At 37.6% G+C, this 17,508-nt stretch overlaps 2 protein-coding genes across 3 annotated transcripts in view; both read right to left on the bottom strand.

Moving 5' to 3' along the window:
• The window catches only part of LOC103145867 (lymphocyte antigen 6 family member D), a 670,619-nt gene that overhangs the window by 579,507 nt on the left and 73,604 nt on the right, over positions 1-17,508 (bottom strand). The window lies entirely within an intron of this gene.
• The window catches only part of gpat2 (glycerol-3-phosphate acyltransferase 2, mitochondrial), a 135,308-nt gene that overhangs the window by 111,436 nt on the left and 6,364 nt on the right, over positions 1-17,508 (bottom strand). The gene's annotated exons all lie outside the window — the stretch shown is intronic.

Raw genomic sequence — 17,508 nt, 5'->3', positions numbered from 1 at the left:
TACAAGAGTTTATACAACTGCATTATTTCAGTAGTTCAGTGCAACTATTACAGTAGCTAACATAGTAAATGTTTTGAGTTGTAAAGAAAAAAGCAGACATTTACACACACTGTGGGTATAGTTTCCACACACTCCTAACGAATTGCTGAGCTTCAGCACAAATCAGATTCTACTTAGAAAACACAGAAAAACAGTATTAAAAACAAAAAATAATGAGATGGTAGACTGGTACCATCTCACTATAAGGAAACCCATCATCAGGTAGCTAACTCTAATAATCCCTCTCGGTATAGTGGATTGGTGATCCCTCCCCATAGAGCGACTGCTACAGGCAAATCCAAACAGTGACGTAAACAAATTAGCCTAAGCGTTTCTGTTTAACTCTATTAGGGAAAGAGTGCCAGGCTGCCAAGCTTAGTCACATGGCCGGGATACTGGTGGCCTAATGGGAAACATGCTGCTGTCACACAGTCTCTAATTACAGACAAAGTCCTCTGACAGGCCCTTGTGTGACCTGGCAAATTCTCTCCAGCAGGCGCACACATGCATACTGAACGAACACTATACTTGGCTAAAATACTTGACTGACAGACAAAATCAATGTAATTAGCCGACATGATAGAGACTCCGGGAAGACAATCTGTATTAATGATAGAAAAATCTATCAAGCTCTCTTTGTACCTCACAGTCCTCCATCATGTGCTCACTGTCTCCATCCTTTCAAGTCTAATTTATGATTCTAAGAAAGCCATTAACTCAGAGCCACACAGAGGCTGGCACCGTCACAGAGAGTAGAGATGCTAAGCCGTGCCTAGCTGCGGGACAGCCGTACTCAGCAGGTGCTGCAGACGACCAGCAGACCTCAACGTCACAGCCAAAGCATGCCATCAGATAACTATGCTGTAAAGTCAGGTTATTAACTACACATTACCTTCTCAACATTTTATAACACAATTGACTTTTCACAGCTCCTTTATAGGAGAATATTTTAAACTTTTAAACATTTTACTAACCAAAACACACCCTGGAAATAAATAGTTCACTTAAGACTAAATCAGTTTTCTTTAACTTAAATAATTTTATCTTCAAACTCATTAGCTTCCAGGCAAACACTTCCAATACTTGCAAAATATGGATTATGTAACATAATGTAGAAGCTAACCAAAACTCTGCAGCATGACTGCAGTTCTGGGGATTAGAAGAAAATAAACAATGAAACTCACTCAGAGATTTAGATAGTATTAATTAAATACTTTAAATGAAATGTGTCTTGGGTCAAACCAAAGAGAAGCCTGCTGATATCGCTGAAGAGCTGAAATGGGTCAAATGTTAATTTTTTTCCTTATCATTTAAGTACTTGGTGAAATCAAACTGTTCTGAATTTTCTTGCTCTTTTGACCCTTTTTGCTGAATTACTGTGTTTTTAACAAGCTTGCATTTCTTTTAATATTTTAATTTGAGAACTGGTCTTTTTTTTGGGAAGTGCCGTCAAGTTCAGAGCCGGCATTAATATCCATCCTGACTGATTCTGTCACAAGTGGACAGCTTTAGGTAGGAGTAACACCTGCCACAGAAAAAAACATTGTAAATGATAAGATCTCAGTTACAAACACTGCAAGTAAAATCATTTGAAGCCACACCACACAGCATGTGATCAACAAAGAAACAGAGAACATCAGCAGATGGACAAAACAGTAAATTCATTGGCCTGAATGATCATTATTCAGATAGACTTAGTAACTTGTTTTTATGCTAACCTTTTTATTGCTGGTATATGGTTATTTTTTCCTCATCTCAGTTTTGAGGACATCTTGACTCTGAGGATGGTAAATTCTTTAATGAATTGCTCATTATGAAGCATCTGCAGAACTTGATGACATGCTGAGGAGGTAATTAGGCCATTTTATTCAGGTGTGTTAGGGCAGGGACAAATCCAAAACACAACACCAGCCTTTGAAGAACAGAGATGAGTTCCCCTCCATTCATTTAAAATAAATAATGAGAGAAAGGAAAGGCTCAGTCATTCCCTGTTCCACAAAATAATAACATGTTTTTGTTAATCTGACAACAGTGGGGTCCAGTTGAACTGATCCAAGAAGTTATTCCAATCCAGAGAACTAATCAATCATCATTTTATATATGTGCAAACATTATTATTTAGAGACTGCAGGACTGTGAGACAGTAATAAGTGCCACCTGTGTGTGGGCTGAGAAGCAGAGCTCCTGTTTTTAAAACAATGTTGATGTGGGGGCCGATGATCACACCAAAGAAATTGCAGCAGCACAGCTGTCTGTTTGCGACTCGGTGTTTGGAAGGTGTTTTACTGTACCCAAGTGAAGGTGAGTGGACACACGATATTTATAAGGAGTGTCGTAAACTGGCTGTGAGGAGGGGAAAGATGGGCAGCGGCCGCTTCCATGGGTTTCATTTGCTATTGTCATTCGTCTAAGATGTAAGTCAACTGTCACCAAATGAACAGTGAATGTTTCAAGCAGTGCAGGGAGCAAGATTATCTATTTTCAGCATATTAAATTGGAAAGGGGATTGTTGTTCTTAAGTTTGAACACAAGTTTCTCCAGACAGCTTGTCCTCTAAGTGCAACTTTCACCTGAAAATCCTACTTTTGAATAATTTTTTTTTTACATCATCTTGGAAGTCTTAACTGGTTGTAGCATCTTAATGCTTCTCCAAAATGTCAAGATAACAGTTTGAACATAATGTTTATTATTCAGCATTTTGGTGCACAGTGTGGTATCTCCTTCAAATGTAACAAACATTGTTCAATCAACCATCTACAACAAAATACTAACATTTTTTTTGCTGATGTTTTTTAATCTCTTGTAACAGTCCATCTTTACAAACTATAATTTTAAAGATCTGACAAAGTGCTGAGGGTTTTAGGACAAAAAAGTCCAATTGTATATCCAAAACATGAGATCAGCTGGGCTCTTTGTGAAGACACAGTTAGATTCTTAACCCCAGTTCAGGTTCTGGATGATGTGAACTGCAGCCCCCAAAAGAAGGGATTCTCTGAGGCCCCAAACTCCTTTGGACTTTGTAAATGAGCATCAGGAATCAGATACTGACAGGTGGAACAAAGTTTTATTTTCTGACAAAAATACATTTATTCTGCACAGTCATAGTGGTTTCAAACATTAGTGACATGACAAGGCAATCTCACATTAGACATTTTCTACGAGAGTTCATCAAGATATAGGGCCTTCACTACAGCAATACAGGACGTGAGGAGCATCAAACTGCAGCTGGCTATGTGGAGATGATGAAGTGGCCTTGACTGAGGCTGATAACTTTTTCAGGATAAAGATGCAGCGGGTCAATGGCTGTCCAAAATAAAAAATAAAAAGGCACCAGCTTTCAGACTTTTCTAAATCTTCACCTGGTTGAATCGTTAATAAAATTGTGATTTCCAGAATGTGAACGCCGAGCGTGAAGTCACCTTCCCAGCTGTCAACTGGAAAGAGTTTAAGCATTTCTGCATTAATTTCTGAAGTAATCAACAGTAAAGGTACTCAGTTCTGAGTCTTTATTTTATCCTTTGAGTTCTCTTTTGTGTTTTTTGGGAACTGGTCCTAAACTAATGATCTGCTGACAAGCAGCCTGTTTGAGTTTAAATGTTGTCTCCCCCAGAATTGTCCACTTTATTACTTTTGTATCTTGGTCCAGATTCTTCTTTTTGCATTTTAAATTAAGCAAATTACATACAGAGAGCATGAAAACAATGTAATCAGAATTTTAGAGGCAACAGAAATTGCAAAATGATTTGTAGATACTTCTGTTCAGAGAAAAGATGCACCAAACATGATTTTAGTTTTTTTTTTTTAAGTCTGATTTGGCAGTTATCACCCTAATTTTTCCTCAGAGGGCAATAACATAAAATCAAAAAATAATTATTGAATAATGTAATAAATGTGAATCAAAATGAAAATAAATGAAGGATTGCATCAAAAAAAGTTCTCATTTTATTTTTGTTTTTTTTACAGTATTTTCACCTGCCAATCAAGATTAGAGCCAATCACAGGTAAAATAGCAGTTTCTCATCTCTGGCTGATTGATTGGTGCCCCTTGAGTCAGGATGATTTGTTGGTTTTAATGTGCACTCAATTATTCTTTGAAACCTGTAGAGTAAAAATATGGCAAGTCAGTTTAATTATTGCCATTTAAGAAAAAGTTTCATGACTGATCCTCTAAGTAGTATAAACATAAAAACAACCTGATCTTTTAAGAGCCAGTTAAATCTTTGTACTGACATCATTTGGTAAAATCTGGCCCTTAGTCATGATCATCCAGTTGTTAAATTGTTGTCGGCAGGTCAAAAAAGATTAAATCTTTACCACAGTTGATGAGGAAAGCACATTGTTCCAAGCCAAATTACAGGAAACGCGTTGAAAAGGCTTGTAACTTTTTTTGTGCTTTGTGCAAGATGAATTTAAATGAGGCAGGGGTGAACTCATTTCCCACCTCTCATATCAGCAAAATAAGGGGAACACCTGTTTCATTAGAAAACTCACAAAAGGGAAAAACCTTTGGGATTTTCAGAAATATTTCAGGACTTTGTCCTTCCTTCCAGCTACTCTCTCTCACTTCAACCATTTGTCTCCTGAATCTGTATAAAATGCGGTTGTCAAAAAGCACATTAAGTATGACACAGGAATTCTGCAGAGGAAGGATAAGACTTCATCTCTACTAATACGTGGCTTAAAAGTCACTGGAGCAGATCCATTAAGCCGCACTGCTTGCTTCCGTTCTTTTTCCTCCGTCTTTTTTTGTGTTCACATCTCTACACTGGATTAACGACACCCAGATGAAAACATGCCCATCAAGATGGGAGAAACTTCCACCTATTGTTGCATCAGCTCACAGTTGACGAAGTCACAAAACAAAACCTCCAACAACTGTAAGAGCAACATCTCAAAGTTATCAAGATGGAATCATGGCAGGGATGATGCTTTTAAATTAATAAGTGATGGGATTTTTTTTCTGCAGAAATGCAATAAAAGAATGGACTTCCATTGATTTTCTAGCAACCAGTATAGTTAGGCCTGGGTGCAATTTGGAGGTGTGTGGCTTTCTGTCCACCTCTCCAACTTGAATCCTGTTATTTGTTGGTTGAAGCCAGAATAATCTCATCTTGAATAATCTTTTCTATCCTGTTCAAGGACTATGACAAGCCTCAGCAGAACCAGAGGACAACATGTGGATTGTTTGTCCATTTGGCTTTGGAGCTGATGAAGTAGCTGTAAATACTGGACATCATCTCTACTCAAAGCAGGGACTTGAAGCCCCTGAATGATTTCCAGGTATACATTATTACTACTATTAAAGGTTCTCATCTATTTTGCAATCCATTTCATGAGTATCCATTGCTATGGCTGTGGAGATGAGCTAGACCTGGTGAAGATGTATGGCCAGCATTTAGCATCCTTCAGTTTTCACCAAGTCCTATCTGAGCTCATGAATGAAGAATTTACTTAATATATTTCAGAACTTCCTGCAGCATTTTGTCAGGCTCAGCATGAATGGAGGTTCTCTGCTCACAGTACAGTAGAACTGTACTCACAGTGTGTACATGACAGAAGATTTGATTTGAATCAGCAAGATGGCTGTGGTTTTCCCACAGCATTAGTCAGCAGGCATGCTGGTGGCGGAACCCACACATCTAATACACACACATTTCTCTCCAATATGAAAATGATAAACATTATGCATAGAAATGGAGTATGAAGCACAAACTAAATGCAAGCATTACCCCACATGTACTCACACACAGATGCACTAATAACATTTTTCTGCATCTGCATTTTTCCTTTAGTGTTTGAAAATATTTCTTGCTGATATAATTATTGAGTGGGCATTGTTTGGAATAATGTAATTTGTCAATGTTTAAATCACCATCTGCCTATTGAAGGCTGTAACTGACATGTTATTCTTGAGCTGCAACTTTTCAGTCTCTGCTAAGAAACAATGAGCCTCTGTTTTATTTCTGTAACTGGATTTATTCTAAATCATCAAGGCATCACAAACATTTTTACGGAGTCCCATGCAGACAAACTTTCTCATGAGCAAATAAACATAAAGCAATGTGGTTAAGGAAATATTGAGGCACTGAAATATAATAACCCACATTTTTTTTCAATGTGCAATGTGACTATAATATACAGATTTTTACCAACAGGCTTCGAAAGTCTGGACTGCTGCATAATGAAGAGGACAACACAAGCTCAAGAGTGAGACGAAAGTGTTATTGAGAGGAATAACCAAAGAGAGACTTAGGAAGTGCGCGTGTGTGTAACCAGGGACGCCTGCAGGATTTTATCGGAGGGCAAGCACAAAGAGCGTCACCACATCTGACCCACATGAATACAACCACAGCCCCAACACACATCATACGTGGGGCGCACAAAACCAGCACAATTCACCTGACCCGACCAAATAAAGGCCACATGACGCATCGGGCACCTGAAGGTCAGTTCCTGACCCACAGATAGGTCAAGAACATGCGCATGGCATGCAAAACCCACACAAGTTCACCACACAAAATGCAACACAGACACACACACACACACACATGCATATAGAATCAAAAAGGAAAACTAAGCCTACCTATCTCAAGAGAACTCTCCAGTCCTGTGTTTGTCACATGCACAGGAGGTGAAGTGACATTTGCTTCATTTCTATTCTTTTTGGAAAACATTTTAAAAAGATCTAAGCGTTTAAAAGTCCTTTTACTGTGGCGCAGGAGTAAAACGTGTGACCGGAACCTCAGGCCCCGACGCGGCCGTCACGAGTTCGAGTCCCGGCCTTTTGACCTTTGCCGCATGTCTTCCTCCTCTCTTACAATTTGTTTTCCTGTCACTTCACTCCCAAATAAAGGCCACGAAACATCCTTAAAAGTTTTTAGTTAGCTTCCAAATGCTCTGCACATTTACTTATAGGAAAAGTGCCAGCCTGCAAATAAACAAGTCAACTAAGCAATTCAATTTTATTTTAGGATGTACATGCTTACTGTGACACAAAAGACCATTTTAAATTTTCCCTTCAACAATTTTGTGGGGGAAAAATAAAATGTCAAAACATTTTTTAATAAAAACTCAAAGGAAATCCTCAAGGAACCATGACACCTGCAGCTTATTTTATTCCTTTCAAAGTTAGTTTCTGCAGCTTGTATTTAGAAACCAGAATAAATATAGAAATAGTTGTTGAAATGCAATATTATTCGGAGATTTAGGGAACCATGAACATGTAAGGTGTCATCCTCCACCTCGTTATGGATAATTATATTTTCTCAAATGTCCCATTTCCACCTCTCCTCTGCCCATCTTGAGCTTCTCGCTTACAAAAGCATAAGGCTACTTAACAACATCTTAACCTCAGCCATAAAACAGCAGACTAGTCCTTCTCCTATCCATCACATCCTTCGTCTCAGCTCTGAGTCACAGAGGCTTTGCAGTCCTTCCCAGGTCTGATTTACGCCCCTTCCTCACTGTCTGTGCTGGCTTATTCTCTCATAGCTTTTTCTCTCCTCTAAATCTGTGCGGTGTCAGCTTTTCTCCCCCCTTAATCTGAGATACACTTCTTTTTCACTTCTCCAGCAACAAAAAGAGAAACATTATGCATTACTTCCTTCCTAAGTCACAAGAGATTCTCTCATGAAGGTAGTTTTATTAAACTCCTGGTACTAACAATTGCCTATGAATATTTTATAGTACATTTAATAGGCCAATAGACTGTGTGAGCAGGACCAAAATTGCTACATCTGTTACATTTTCAACTGGTGCGGTTCGCTTTCACGCTGCACTGTGTCAAACGAACCAAACCCTTTGAAAAACCTGTTCCCCACCTCGCCTGTGGTGGCGCTGCACCAAGAATCACTGAAGTAAACACCACCAAAACATCTGAAGAAGACACTAAACAACTTTCTTCTTCACATGTAAACAAAATTGAGTAAACAAAATGGAGTGGCGTCAGATTTTAGTGATTGTAGGATTTCTCTTTTTGAGCCATTTCTCCCACTAGCGCTAGACTCGCATGCGTGTTTTGGATGCATTTACCCAGAATGCCTGGCACTTTAGTACACTTTGTGTTTTTATAGCAGCCTCTGATTCGCTTGGCATTCATATGTGCACCAAAATGCACCAGAGTTCATGTCAACCGAAGGGAGACGAAGGTTTTTAAGTGGACCAGAGTTTGCTTTTTTGGTCCGCATCAAAGTTTGATTCCGCATCCACACTAACCCAAACAAATCTGACTTTCTAGACAAACAAACCAGAGTCCGACGGACAAAACAGGGAGGGTGTGAATGCACCCTAACTGTCTATCTGTTGAAGACCTATGGAAACGGTGAGGGTATCCTGTGTGAATTTTAGGAACGAGTTTCTAATGCAACACTTCATGGTAGCTGATAAAGGGACTTAACCACTTGCAAAATGCAATAATGGAAACAATAGCATTAGATGCACTAAAAATGCTACCTCAGGCTTCCCATACTGCACCATACTTCCTCCATTAAACGTCTAAAAAAAAAATCACTAGGATGAAAAACGCCAAAAGCAATCATCAATTTCTGATTTGAAAGAAAGTGGTTTTAGCCTACAGCCCCTGTCTCAGAAGAATCAAATTAACTAAAACATCTGATATTACATTTCTGAGCCAATTTAATCTGCACAGTACAAGTGGAAAAAGAGAGGAAACGGAAAGACAACAGGAAATAATTGAAAAACAAACATTTTTAAAGTCAATGCAGGTTTTCTGCCTCTTCAGCAGTGTGCATGAGGGACTGCTCCATAATCGTGTTTACAGCACTGCTCTTTACAACATCCAGTTTTGTTCTTGTTCATTTTATTTCCGTATTTATTTATTTTACAGGAAAGTTAACAAAACCAGTTTCTGTTCTAAGTGCGGAACAATTTCACAAACAGACCTGTGTACATAACTATATGTACAAACCAAAGTCAGATTAAGATAAACACATTAAAAATATATTTTGTTTCCCTCTCCAGGGAATAGAAAATCCACATTACCATTTGATTAAGATAAAAAAATTCCCAACCCACAAAAGACATAAAATATCTAGTATATTGACAAAGATTCATCTCTGTACCTCCTGTTTGAAAACTGCCAATTATCCAAATCCAACAGTAAAATGTTACTAAATTTCACAGACTCATTTTTTGGGAAGTAATATTTCTGAAGCATTTTGTGCTCAAGACACCAGTTTAAAAGTGACTTGCGTCAATTCAGTGATAACAGGCTTTACAGCAGTGACAGTGCTGCCACTTATGAAACTGAGAAGACAATTAAATCGGTTATGAACACTGGCTATTAGGGAAGTCATGGCAATTTCATTAATTTAATCAGACACTCATTTGTTCTATGATTAGGAGCGGTGTCATTTAAATTTTTTAAATTATTTTAGTGCCTTTTGAAACAACATGATCTCAAGTCAGCAATAAAAGAAATATTGGACCAAAATATGAATATGAGTTCAGGGAGTCATTTTGTGACTGATTCCTAAAACAAAATTCAACTATAAGAGCTAATATTTGAAGACTACTCTGCATGATGGGTAAGTAGAACAACTTCTAGTATACACTTCAAACAGGAAATTGAAAATAAATATTTATAGGTAGCTCCTAGTTTTATTGTCATCCATAATTGTTTCTTAAACATGTCTTTCTCTTCAGACCTACTATTAACATCCATCCTGTCTGGTCAGGATGTACTGAAAGAAGATGAACCCAACAACGGCAGTAACACTTTGCATTAAGATGTCTCCTGGGCTCTCTGTGATGTGGCTGGATTTTATTTGCTTGCAGCAGAGTGGGCCGTCAGCTGAGGAACATTAACAGGAGTTTCCGTCACAAGACAGATTAAATTAGTGGAACTACATTATTCTAAAGACATCAACATCTCTGACTTTAATTTGAGTCACACCCTTGTGAAGTTAAGTCAGCTGTAAACGCTTTACCAGTGAAGTTTAAGAGACATATAGGAGGAGAAATGGAGAATAAAAGCCTAATGTGGGGATTTTCAAAGGCAGCAGTAAAACCAGCTGCTCACTTCCACAACTTTAGTCCAGTCCTTGAGATCTGCTATCCTGCATCTTTTGGATGTGTCGTTTCTGTAACCCACCTGAATCCAGTGGGAGGACATTGTTTCATCCAAATAGGGTTCAAGCTGACTGTGAAAACATCAAACATCACGCATGTTTTAAGGAGGCGGTATTATGCAATTTCCAGGCACACAGTGCCAATTTATAGCACAATCAAGTAACTGTTACCTTCAGTTGTTATGAGTATTCTGTATACATTAAACATGACTAAAAAGAAATTGACGCCTTTTATTGGAATGCTACCTCTTTAAGAAGCTCCTGCTCTTTTCAACATGCCACCTACTTCTTCATTGGTCTGAGAAGTAGTTTGTAAGATAAGCTTAGCAGATTGGTAGTTTCACCAGGTGTTTGCTAATTGCTGCTGCCGCTAGTCTGAAGGAGGGAGTTGAGTGGGGTAGTAGTGTAAGAAAGATGATCTGTATCAGACATATAGTTGATTAGAAATGTTGATAATTTTCATGAAAATAAGAACAAAACATTTCTTAAGCCTCTTGAAAAGAAAAATATCATACTGAGGATTTCATTCAAACCTTTTCTGTAAGAGAAAATTAGGTGTCAACTATCATGTAACCCACACTGAGTTTTTAGGCTTGTTTTAAAATAGTTTTATTAAGTTTGCTTCAATTAGACACGTAACCAGAAGTGATCAAATAAAACTCAGTGTAGGATAAAGTGAAGGCAAAGCCTAAATGCGTCTACACTGCTGGGAATATGACTTTCTGGATGAACAAACCTCATTTCATATAATTTTCAGTTCAATAAACTCTGACATTGATTTGAAATACAAATACAAAGTTTCCTTTTTGTAATTTAACTCCATGTCTGCAGAGAAAACTAGAAGAAAAAAAAACCTTTCCCTATAATAAAATGTTCAGTTCTAATGCTTTAGTGATGGAAATTAAACCCTTTTATCCAACAGTACCCTGATTACTCAAAAGCAGAGACGGAGCTGGAGAAAAAAAAAGCCAAACTGACAGAGATAAAGGGAAAAAATGAAATTGGACATGACACTCAGCTCAATGCCATTAGTGTGAGCAGACGAGTAGCCAGTAATCCATGTGCACAAACTAAAAGTTGAGAGCCCTGTAGAGCATCTGATTAATGTCATGGGAATATAACAAAAACATCCACCAAATGATAACATGTCAGTCTGAGGGGCAGCAAGCAATGCTTTGGTGGATGACTGTTTGTTAAAGAATCCAAACAAAAGTGAAACTGGGTCATGGAAAGCAAAACTGATTAACAATGTTCTTAAAATAATCTACCATTAGGCAAATCAACAAATGGCTGAAATACCAAGTCGCAAAAGAGGGAACACAAAAGGGTTGGGATGTTTGTTCATTATGTGCCTAATATTTGAAATCCACTCTTGTTTTGAGTCCAAGTTTAACATTTATTACTGACCTCAGAGTAAGCTACATAAAATAAGTGATAACATAAAGAATAACTAAGAATACTCTGCAACTATACACCTATTGAAATTAGGGGTGTACCACCGTTTTTCCTTCCCACACAATACCAATATTGCAGCTTTGTGTATTGGACACTACTGATATTGACACAGATACAATAACGGCACAAATCGTGTATACTTTTACTACTTTTTTTGTAGTGTGGCATGTCACAAAAGGCTTGATCAAGAGATATTATCGAAACAGAAAACATGGTCAACAATGGGTATGAAAACAACTGAGCCATTTATTAATAGGTTTGCATGTGGGATGCAAGCTCTGCTGGTGCAGACCAATGTAATCCAATACCTGTTTCTGTTGGTTGATATCAAACCAATTTTCAATGTCAACATCAAATACAGACACCCCTAATTGGTATTTTAAAATATACCTAATTGCCTTATAATGAAAACTATCAACTTAAACAAAATTAAGAAATAGTAAAGGGATTAACTAGTAAACAACATTTCTCTTGAAAATACAGCAAAGCTTAAATCCAAAATTGAGTTCTGTTGATTTTAATTACATAAAAACAAATTAAATATTTGCTTCCTGGAACACCATATCAAATAAGCCATACTATTAACAGGCCTGCACTCTCAGATCAAGTCAAACAATTTATTCACATACAAATCTTTGCAAGCACAGTTCAGATCCAAAGCAAGCAGCACAGTGAAAGACAGGGAGAAACAGACTTTCTATAAAACAAAGTCTGTCAAAAGAAAAAGGCGACAAACTGATAAGTGGCTTTAGAGTGGGTTTGCAGAGGGACTATGGAAGTGAAAAGGCAGAAGGATGTGGAAGGAAGGGATAGACTACAAAAACGTCACTAAAGTGTTAATTTTGGTGGTGGTATGAAGCGGCTGATGGACTATTAAAAAAAAAGCAGATTCCTGCAGGGATATTGAAACAAATAAACACTCAACAAGCCTCTTCACATAATGCAGATGAGATGGTGCTGCAGACTCTACAATATGAAGTGGTGACAACAATGCACAAACAAAGCACCACAAAGGACTTTGCTGCACAGAGGCCACCACTGTGGAAATGAATTTACGTCAACGAGCTGCTGACGCACAGCCAATGTTACACCTCTCTAATGCACTGAGACATGACAGTAAAGCACCAGGTACACAAAAAAATCTACTTTCTTATGAAGAGAATGAAACTCTATTTCAAGCAATTATTTAAAAGCTATGAACTCAGTTCCTGTGTGGAGGAATAACAAAGGTTGGTTTCTACTCCAAAGAATATAAAATGTGTTCCTACAGTTCTTTGCAGAGTGAAAAGATTATTAACCCTTATGATTGTAATCTCCTCTTTTTGTTAATCATTTTAGCATGTTTTAAAGGTTTAGTTTGGACATTTCTTTGTCTTCTTCCAGTGGTTTGTGTTTTTTATGATTTAACGGCTGAATTTTAAGCTCAGCATAGGTATAGGTGGATCAATCCGCCCTTTAGAAATGATTCTGGTTTCCATTTATTTATTTTTGCGTCTAACCTGCTGATTTTGACGAGTTCCAATCAGGTATTTAGACTTTAAGACTTGAGAAATATTAACATGTTGGGGTTTTCTTAATAGAGGAAACAGTTAAGTTTTGAGTCCAACAGGAAATTAAGCATTTTCATTTGACCAGCAAAGTATTTAGTCGTAACATTTGATTTTACTGAATTGAAAAAAGCAGATGCTCTTGGTTTATGCACTTGCAGAGCAAAAATGGAGGATGTTCTTAATTTTTATCCATTTCATGAACACAAAGGGAAAAAAAAAGAAAAATCAGAATCAGTCAATTACAATCTTTGACCAATTGATTGGTGCATTTTTGTACACCATCTACAGTGGGGAAAATAAGTATTTCACACACTAGTTCTTAAGTTTTCCAATTTAGTTGAGGATTCTGTAGTTTTCATTATTAGTAAACCTAAGAGTGTGAGGAGACTGCGGGGTGTCCAATACTTATTTTCCCCGATGTGCATCATCAGGTTCTCCAGAAAAATCAGATTTCCAATTCAAAGTCACAGAAGTGTCACTCAGAGTCTAAGAGGAAATCAGCCACACTGAGATATTCTGCTTACCATAAAGACAAACTTTTTAAGAAGCAGAACAGTTTGTTGGAGCTTCTGATACTTGGTTTAAAAATAAGACTATTAAACCATCTAAACGTTTAATAAAAAAGAAACATTTTAGGCTGTAGGATAAGTGTGAACCAGGCAGCCTCAGCTGGACTCCAACGTCATCTCATGACTAAGCTTGTCAAGTTGCCTGTGGCTAGTTTTAAATTAGAGCTGTCCTTTTTTCTTCCAAGTATAAATATCTCTTAACATGCAGGGAAGCTGTGAACATCAGTAGCTCCTTTGAATTCAGTAAACACAGTAAGTTGTTCTAAAGGATAGGCTATGTAAAATCTATTTAATCATCCATGGAGTATAAACCCCTGGAGGCTCTGGTGATCAGAATGAAACTTATTAGCAACATCATCAGTTTTGTTAAAGTGTTGGACTGTAACTAATAATACCTTTTACCTTGGCTGTGGAAAGTATTTATGCAACAAACTTTATTGTAGTAATGGAGGAACAACACTAAAGCCAGCACACATCCCAATACCAGAAACAGGCAAAAAATGCACCCCACCAAGATAAAGAGGTTTATCTGTAAACACATGGACTTCCCATATTGTTCCTCAAAAAGTTACGAAAGAGCTTCTAAAACATGGTATTCCTACTCTATAAAGCACAGCTGTACACAGGAAAATATAATGATGATGTAAACAGATGGGAAATTAGCTGTAACTGTACATGAAACGACGTCGCTGGACACAAATGGTTATGTGAAAGTCACAGCTCAATGAATTTCAGACTAATGGGAACTTGACAGTTACATCCTGTGTGCCCAGGAGCAGAGAGGGGGAAAAAAACACAGCTGTCCATGTCCCATCTCCTATAAAGTGGCTGCAACTGTTGCCATAGACAATATTTGTAATTATGGGAAAGTCCTACACAATGAGTCTTTCGATTTTTCTCTGTTTGGCCCACACAGTAAATCTGAGCGTGCCACAGGAGATTTGTAGGGAAGTCTGTTGATTTTGTTTACAAACTAAAAGAGAATCATAACTAATTTTTGGGTGGTTTCTCTCAGAGCTGTCAAGTAGAGAAAGTCAAGAGAATACAAATTTTACAGTAAAAATATACAACAATATATTTACTACTGTATTATGACAGGTTTTAGGATATATGACCAAAGGAAATGGGTGTCATTAGTGCAAAGAAGATGGTCTGATTTTAGCTGGTCTATGATCAGCAAAACAACAAACCTACTAAAAATGACGGGATATGAACTGCAATGTTAAGTGAAAAATACTGTTACGCAACATTTATTTTTATCTTTTCACATAAAGGAATATACTTCCAATAAATAAATGCATCATTAAGAATAATGAAATCATCATAACCAAACTTACTTTCAAATGATGGAAAGAAACATACCGGTATGTCTAAAATGTCGATGTTCTCGTCTCGTGTGCATTTAACGTAGCGGTAATGGCTGCCATCTGCACTGCTCAGACGATCTGATGAAGCCTCAGATCATCAGTTAAAGTGGAAACATATCTTTTTATTTTTTTTACCCTGAACCAGACCTCATGTATTTGATTCAAAGCATTTTCACCTTTTCCAATGCAGCTCAGGATACACAGCTGAATACAACTTTCATCCAGAGAACTTGGGATGTTTTCTTCACACATCCCATTTCCTTCTGCCAATTTCTTACAAAACAAACAATAACTCGATGTGCTATACATTTTATTTTTGCAGTACATTTTCAATACTTAAAGCACAACTTATAAATTATGCAAACTTATTATGTTGTGACCTCATGAATCAGAGGCTACATTCACACAGCAGGTCTTGAAGTACAATTATGATTTTTTTTTTGCTGAAATCCAATCTTGTTGCTGATATGCAAATCATGATTTCTTAAAATCTGTACATCTTGAATATTTGCTTAGCAGTACTGCCATAGAAGAAGTTGCATATTAGCACATTGTGGAAGAGGTGGTTTGGGATGCTGAGCTAAAAAGTTACTTCTAGATACTTTAGCAGCCACAAGACCATGCATGCCCACCCACTGTCTCCTGGCAAGCAGAAGTGTGATCCGATGAGCAGTTAAGAAAGAGAATGCCAGCTTTGTGTGAAAGCATATGCTGGGGGAGAATAAAAACAAGGATAACAGTGAAGAGGGAGGAATGAAATTCAGACAATCTCCCTAAAGCCTGTTCCTGTGGTTCACCAGTCAGTGGCACCTCAGGAGGAGGAACGGAGGGAGAGGGTGGGGGAAGTGTGTCAGTTGACTGGGGTGGATTAAAAAAAGTACAATCACTTCATTGAGTGAGCAGTGAGCCAGTAGCTCAAAGCTGATCAGTTATTCGGATAGCAGTCAGGGTTTGAGATTTGACATGGGGTCAATTCTGATATTGCAATGAAACCCACCAAAATAAACCATACTGGAATTACACTAAACATCAAAACTGTTTCCACATTAACATCTTTTTTAATGTTTGGATTCACAGGTAATTCACACAAATATTTTAATAGGATTCATTTGTATATAACACGTAGCGTAATTACTATTTGAGATTTATACCTACTTTCAGCGCTCATCTTTACTATTTTTGAGAAAGCTAAAATATTCAGTAAAAGACTCAACCAAAGTCCTTGGGCATTTGCGCTGAGCCCGACTTCAGTTAAACAGCTCAGAGTTTCTTTGCTATGATGTACTTGTTGCAAATCAACAAGTACATCATTTATTTTTGCTGAACTGGCAACAAGAAAACATTAAAAGTGTATGCAACAAACACCTGTAAATAAGGTTAACCAGGTATTTTTCTCCAGCCAAACTCAGACTCCTCCATTGCTAAATCTGCAGAAATATAGTCATTTCTGCATCAAGCAGACATGTCAGCAACCAGTGAAATACCAGTAAGAGAACTGGTATTTGGAGGAATGCCATCTCGTTAGTCACCCATAAAAGCTACAGCTTGGAAAATGAGATTATTAGTCCGCCCACCATGTCTGCAGAAAGGGAGAAACAAAGCTGCATGCACATTGACTTGCTGCCACACAAGGGGGCAACTCATAAGCAATACTTCTTTAAAATCACCAACATCCATTCTAAAATGCTGCTACTGGTAAATTAGGCCACAGCTGTGATTTAAATGGTTAGGTATTATTGAAATACCCTTAAGGAATTGGAATACCAAGCACACAACCAAGCTTTATTAAAGATTTATTTGAAATTGATTGATGGTTTGAAATAACATCATTACAGGCTAACTTAACAAATGCAGTTCTCTGGATTGGTGCATGCAGATGAATACAGATGGAATGAAAACTGTTCACATTTGGGTCATCACTTCTTATGACACCTGAGTTCAAATCCCAGCAGCCTGGAGTGCATTGAGTTTGCATGTGTGGGTTCTCTCTGGTTACTCCAGCTTTTCCCACAGACCAAAAACACAACTGATATTAAGGCTGCTGTAAACGTATATTTTAGTAATCTGTGTCCATGCCTCTCACCTGACAAACACACAATGGATGGATGTTTAAAAATATGATGTCTTATCACTTTGTTAATAACTAACTGCAATAACAATTGTCCAAATACTTCTCAATTGTATTCTGAAAGTACACATCTGGAAGGATGTGTACTTTCAGAAATACATCCTTGATCAAGTGCATCCGTTTAGTTTTTTGCATTTTTTCTGTGCTGGTTTGGGTTTATGTTGTCGGGTACTTTGCAGACACTTTACTGCCACCAAAGACAAAGGTGATAACTATGCAGGAATCCCATGGTTTACCAATTTCCTGCATGAACAGTGGTTCAGCACTTCAGTCTTTGTCTTTTGTTGTAGGAAATGGTTACGTTCACACAAA

Source organism: Poecilia formosa, unplaced genomic scaffold (assembly GCF_000485575.1).
Source record: "Poecilia formosa unplaced genomic scaffold, Poecilia_formosa-5.1.2 Scaffold148, whole genome shotgun sequence".
Classification (NCBI taxonomy): domain Eukaryota; kingdom Metazoa; phylum Chordata; class Actinopteri; order Cyprinodontiformes; family Poeciliidae; genus Poecilia; species Poecilia formosa.
Note: the sequence above shows the minus strand (reverse complement) of the source record. Positions and strands in the feature narration are given on the sequence as shown.